Here is a 6000-nt window from a genome sequence, read left to right on the forward strand (position 1 = left end):
ACCAGTCTATGAATACTAAATCATGATGAATGGAAGTACTAGAAAAGGAAGAGGTAGACCCAAAGATCACATAGTGAGAACTTGGCTAAAACAAACTAACACGCTCGGAACACATTCAGAGATAAACTGAAATGTTTTTTTTTAGGCAATACATATTAGTTGAGATTAATTTTGAGTCATATAGTACGTTTATGTTAGGTCTTAAATTGAATTGAATGGTCATTATTAAAGTTTGAAACTTATTTAATGATTTGGTTTTCAACTTCTTAAATTGTTTTCCAAGTGTTAAAGCGTTAACGATGTATCGAAGCCAAATAGGTTACAGTGAATTGAAAGAAATATATTGAGACCACAAGTGCCATTTTCACTTGGAATTGACTATGGAATTTTTACCGATTTATACTACATTATAGACTTATTTATCGTTCATAGTAAGGTTATTACTTAATTATATTAGCATATATAATTTATCATTTATATATAAAATAATATATTAGACTCCCATATTACCCATTTTAGGCTTCATTCTTCTCTATGTTTCTTCTATGTATAGATATTCTCTCTCAGTTCCTCTTCGATTCGGTTTTGCAGATGAACATACTCGGATCTTTGAAGAACGGTGAAGAAAAATGATCCAACTGATTCAAAGCCATAGAATACATATGTGAAGCACCAACATAAATGGGTTACCAGAAGTTTTTTTGATGAATAAACAAGACATTGTCTACACGAGTGACGTTTGGAACTAATTTGAAGCTGATTGACGGTATAATTGAAACTAAACTGAATTATACCGTGCATACATGAGCTTAAACTTTATTGATAACCATTAGAAAGCTTAAAAGCTTTGAATTCAAAAATCGAAATTTGCGAATGATTGATTTATATCCTTTGTTTGGATGGGGTGATTGATTTATATCCTTTGTTTGGATGGGGTGTTGTTGCAAATGATTGAAAATATTCTTAATTTTGAAAGAATTTGGTGAAGATTCGAGGTAGTTTTGGTTAGAATTTCAGATTGAAACTCGAAGAAGAAAGACATTAACAAATTGTATATATTTTGTATGTCGGATGTAGAAACGCCATACGAAATATATACAACTAACATACTTGTATACAACTTGCATATAAATTATATGTAAATTATAGTTTTTGACCGAATTTTATACAAAACATTTGTAATTAATACTTTGGAAAACCTTATCTATTTGGTTAAATGATTATCCAACGCTTTTATGGAAAATGATATTGCATTGCTCTTGAATGGGTAGAATGTTATTGTGATTTGCTCGATATTAGTTTAAGGCATTGGGTGCCGATCACACATGCAACAAAAGTGGACAGAAAAAAGGAAAAGAAGGGGTGGGGGGGTGAGGTTCTTGTCAAGCGGTGCTATTTTTTATTGGCTATCTGTTTAACCCAAAACTAATATCAGGACAAAAAAATTTAATATTTATTTTTAGTGAGGTCACTAACAAGCGGTTTAAATCAGAGCTAAGTTGAATAACCCATTTTGCTAGGCCAAATAAGCAATAAAAATCTATAATAATGCGAATAAAGCAAATAAGCAACGGAAAAAATGATCTTATTGAGATTGTTTATGAGCCACAATGCTTCAAAGTAAAGATTAATTTCCTAGCTTGACAAGAGCGAAATACAATAGATTATAATAATGAGTAAGTAGAGCGGAGTTAGCCTCAATTACAAGTGAGGGAAGTGAATGTATTTATATCCTAAACCTAACATTCATATCCCTAATTAAACTCCCACACGTTGCTTTAGGTGGCTATTGGTTACCGAAATACTCGTCGGTTGTGGGATAAGCGTCAGGTATAATGGATATAAATAGATTCTGAATATTTCAGAGATGGTTGAAGACCAAGCAAGACTCCGGATCACAGCTGCACCAATGTATCCCCGGGGTCATCCTCTAGTGCTTCACTGGGGCACTGGTTCCGTTTCCCCGAAAGGAGTTGTCGGTCGAAGATACATCTCACGGGGGCAGATTTTCACTGTTCAATCATCCCCGGGGTGACAATGATCCTAGGCAACATCGTGTCTCCATGTAAATTATCCACGTATCAAAGCCAGATTTTACCAATATAAATCATCCCTATTTTCTGCACCATCCTCGAGAATTGTCTAAGAAGTGGTGTGATCTTTTGGCGTATTTCAGAAGAACTTTTAGGCGGGATTTATCACGCAACTGTGATTGTTTTTGAATTTGAAAGGACGTCCAGTCACTTCCATTTAAGGCTTCGGACACATGGATCTCTTCAACGGGTTCTAACACCACAACGGTTACCAAGGTCATGATGATCGTGTCTATAAGTGCCGACCCTTTCCTTTGTCTTTACTACTTTTTGCTTGAATTTCTTTTATGAAAATTCTCTTGCAACTCCATTGTCGTTTCTAAGAAACCTTCGACATTTCGATTTCTTATTTTCCCTTACCTTTTCATCATCACTTCCAATGACTTCTCAAAATACTTTAGTCTGAGCTCATTAGGTGGCCTCCATTATCGAGACTACAATAATTTCTTCTTTATCGACGATTACTGTGGCGGTGGAGGATACGATGGTGGAAGAGTCATTCGCCTTTACTAGGAAAGGCAGGGCTACAAAATCTACTAGGATAGCGAGAGTGGGGTCATCAGCCCTGGTCGACGAAGGTGGACTTCTCCAGGCTGCTACTGCCGCAACAGAGTTGATGTCGGTCCTTTCCAAGAAAGGCAAGGTCGCCAGAAGATCTAGCGAAGGCAATAAAGAGCACAACAAGCCAAAAAATGGCTGAGGTTCTCCCGAAAACGATCAATTTTATTGATCCCTGCATTCCTTAGAGCAGTTCTCCGGAAAAAGGATTGAGACTTTACCGCTGGATTTACAGGAAAAGCACCTTACGACAATTTTGAAAGGTTGTGCCTGGGAAGTTAAGATTCGGGTCTTCCTGCTTGAAGCAAATGAGGACATAACCACCTACCCGAAGGGTTTCACGTTTGTGTTCACCTACCCATTCACCCTCATATTTAAGCCGTCCATGGATCCGATGGTAAAGGACCTCTATAAGGCATACAATATTTGCTTGGGTCAACTAGGACCAGCTCTGTGGAGATAAGTGGAATGCCTGAGGTTTCTTGTCGAAACGGTGCGAGAAGTTTTACTTTCAAGCATCTCATCCAAATTTAGTGCCACAAGCTTTACAAGGGGTCGATGATAACGTTGGGGCACCCGCGCCCTTCTTGTTAATACAGAGGATGATTTCAACCACAAATAGTATGGGAGATTTGTTAAAGTACCAACCTGGGACATTTTGAGCGAAGGGACCTCCCCTTCCCCGAAAGTGGAATATCAAACGTAAGTTCTTCCTCTTTTTCTTATTTTTTATTTCATCTTTTTAGATTAAGATCTTCTAGCCTTTATAATAGATAGCATCTCGGAATTTTGTCACTGGCCCTCTACCATATATAAAGGAGTGGGTCGACAAAATTTTGAAGTCAGCGACCATGGAAGTGAGAACATGGAAAGCGATCTCTATCATCAAAGGATAGGAATAAAAGAATCATGGTGCAGATATTTCAACCACAAAGTACTCTAAATTCTCTTTTTCGTTGAGATATCTGACACTCTCATTTTGCTTTTGCAGGTACCGAGCATAGAAGATCATCAGTACGGATTGAGGTCCTGGATCTTGAGATCCCCCAGGATTTTGTCCAATAGTCATCCTTGCCGAAGAGAAAAGCCGGAAAAGAGGGGCCTTATGCCCCTAAACCCAAGAAGCAGAAGAAAAAGAAGAGTTCTAAATAGGGGACTTAGGAGAAAAATAATCCTCGGGTCCTGCCTTCAATTACACTTTCCTGACTCCGAGATGAGCCCGAGGCAAATGAACTTCTCTCTCATTTTGATCCTTGTACCATTCTCGTCGAGGATGATGACAAGTTGTAGTCACTCCCAAAGCAAAGAGTTAGAAAAGAGCAAATGGTGCTAGAAGGAGAAGCTACGACACCCATGCACGAAAGATTTGGTGAGTTGGTTGAAGCCCTTCTAGATGGGCTACAACTTCTGAAACATAATTCTGCTGTGTTCGAGGTAGACTCATACTGCGTTTCCTGACCTAATTTACCCCCATGCCCCGAACCTAAATATTTTACTACCCCGAAGAGGCAGGTGTTGGTAGAAATACCTTCAAATGTAAATGTCTTCCGGAGACCCAAGAAGATTTACCCCATGGTTCAAAGGTTTTATTGGTCCTATGGAACAATAATACATAGATAGGGCTTCGATGGAAAATCTAGCAAAGCATGTGTGTACTCGGTGTCCAAGATATAGTCCCAAACACCTTCTTTCTTATTGATTATAGTTTTTTCTCGTTTTTCTAACATCCCATTTTTTTAAAAATCAACTCGGAAGCAACAAAGCAAGGCTATCTCCGAGAGAAAGGCCATGGAGGACCGCTGTTAGGAGCTATTTGAGGAAGTAAACGAGCTAATGGGGACTCTGGAAACTGAGGTAGAGAAGAACAAATTCAAGGACTAGTGGTCCTATGTTTATTCGGAGTTGAAGACGACTTCAATCATTTTTTCGTTGCATGGGTCTGGAATAGGTTCACACTAGATCCTAGAGTCTCGGCGCTTGGGCTCATCTCGCCTATGAACTACTTTGGTCTGACGATTGTATTTGGTCATCTCCTTTCCTTCAAAAGTATTGATATATCATCTTCTATTTGAAGCTTAGTGTTGTACCTGTGGTACACATCATTCCATATTTTGGTCAAAAATTCCCGTAGGCTCTCTTTCAAGTTCTTTGAGATCGGTTTCAAGTTTCTTGTGAAAGCTACGACGATCCAATTATCAGAACCTCATGAAGTAGCATATTCTCCCTTTGAGATCGATCTATAAAGTCTCTGAGTGACTCCGTTCTTCCTTGTAGGACTTTGAAGATGTCTTCCGCTTGCTTCTCTACTTTTGCGATCCGGAGTGTGCTTTGATGAAGGCATATGCAAGTTCAGCAAAAGAACTAATGGAATTTTTAGGTACACTAATCCGATTTCTTCCTTCGTGAGGTCATTCCTTAATTTTGACCACGGTCGTGCAATCCATGACGTGGTCGCGCACATCGTAGGTTTCATCGTATTTCAGGATGTCTAGCATTTTGAACTTCTTAAGTATTAGCAACAGGGTCACGCTTGGTTTCCACGGTTGTTGAGAGTACTGGTTTATATCGATTCCCTTGATTATAGGTGGAACTCCTGTTCTCGGCCCTCTCATTCTATTCCTTAACTTGTTGATGCATATTTAGTGTTAAACTCTGTAATTCAACATTTTTAGATGTACCCGACTCTCGGACCTCAGAATTATCAGGAATATCAGAAGCCTTCAATAATAAGTTAGGAGTATTCGTGGCCGGAGCCGCTCCTATTTGCGGGATTGGTGTGATATTACTGTTATTACTCCCAGTAAATTTATTAAATATTACACCTATTGAGCATTCAAACTCTGTAGTTGAGCCATAAAAGACATTAAGGTTTCTTCTAAATTGGGTTGATACAAGGAATTCCTTCGAGGTGACGCCCCTCGGGAATCTTGTAGTGAGATTTCGCCACTTTGTTCGGTGAAGTTGTGGGTTGACTAGTCCATATGGGAGGGCAAGCCTTTATGTTGTAGCACGTTTGTTGAGTGGAGCTCCTTTACTGAATGTTGCATCTTTACTAACCAACATCTCCTTACCCGTAGGGGGGCCTGCTTTCATTGGGGATTTACGGAGTCCCCAGATTGTTCACTAAGTTGAGGTGCCTTGCTTTGATTAGTTGGCTGAGAACTTTCTTCTATCATTCTGATTTACAAAATAGAAAGGAAATTGATAAATGAGTGAGAGACAAGCCTTTTAATAAGAACAAACAACTAGAGCTTTGGATCAAACGCTCAATTGCTAGGGCCCTATGACGGACACCAAACTGTTTAACTCAAAAATAATTTCAGGATAAAATAATTAAATTTATTTTCAA

General features: G+C 38.9%; 1 long non-coding RNA gene across 1 annotated transcript; it reads left to right on the plus strand.

The window, feature by feature from the left end:
- The first annotated feature begins 1783 nt into the window (after nucleotides 1-1783).
- On the plus strand, nucleotides 1784-4368 carry LOC142173349 (uncharacterized). The gene is made up of 2 exons (XR_012703114.1): nucleotides 1784-3353; nucleotides 3643-4368. It is a non-coding gene; the product is annotated as an uncharacterized LOC142173349 (long non-coding RNA).
- The last annotated feature ends 1632 nt before the right edge of the window (nucleotides 4369-6000 follow it).

Source organism: Nicotiana tabacum, chromosome 19 (assembly GCF_000715075.1).
Source record: "Nicotiana tabacum cultivar K326 chromosome 19, ASM71507v2, whole genome shotgun sequence".
NCBI lineage: Eukaryota > Viridiplantae > Streptophyta > Magnoliopsida > Solanales > Solanaceae > Nicotiana > Nicotiana tabacum.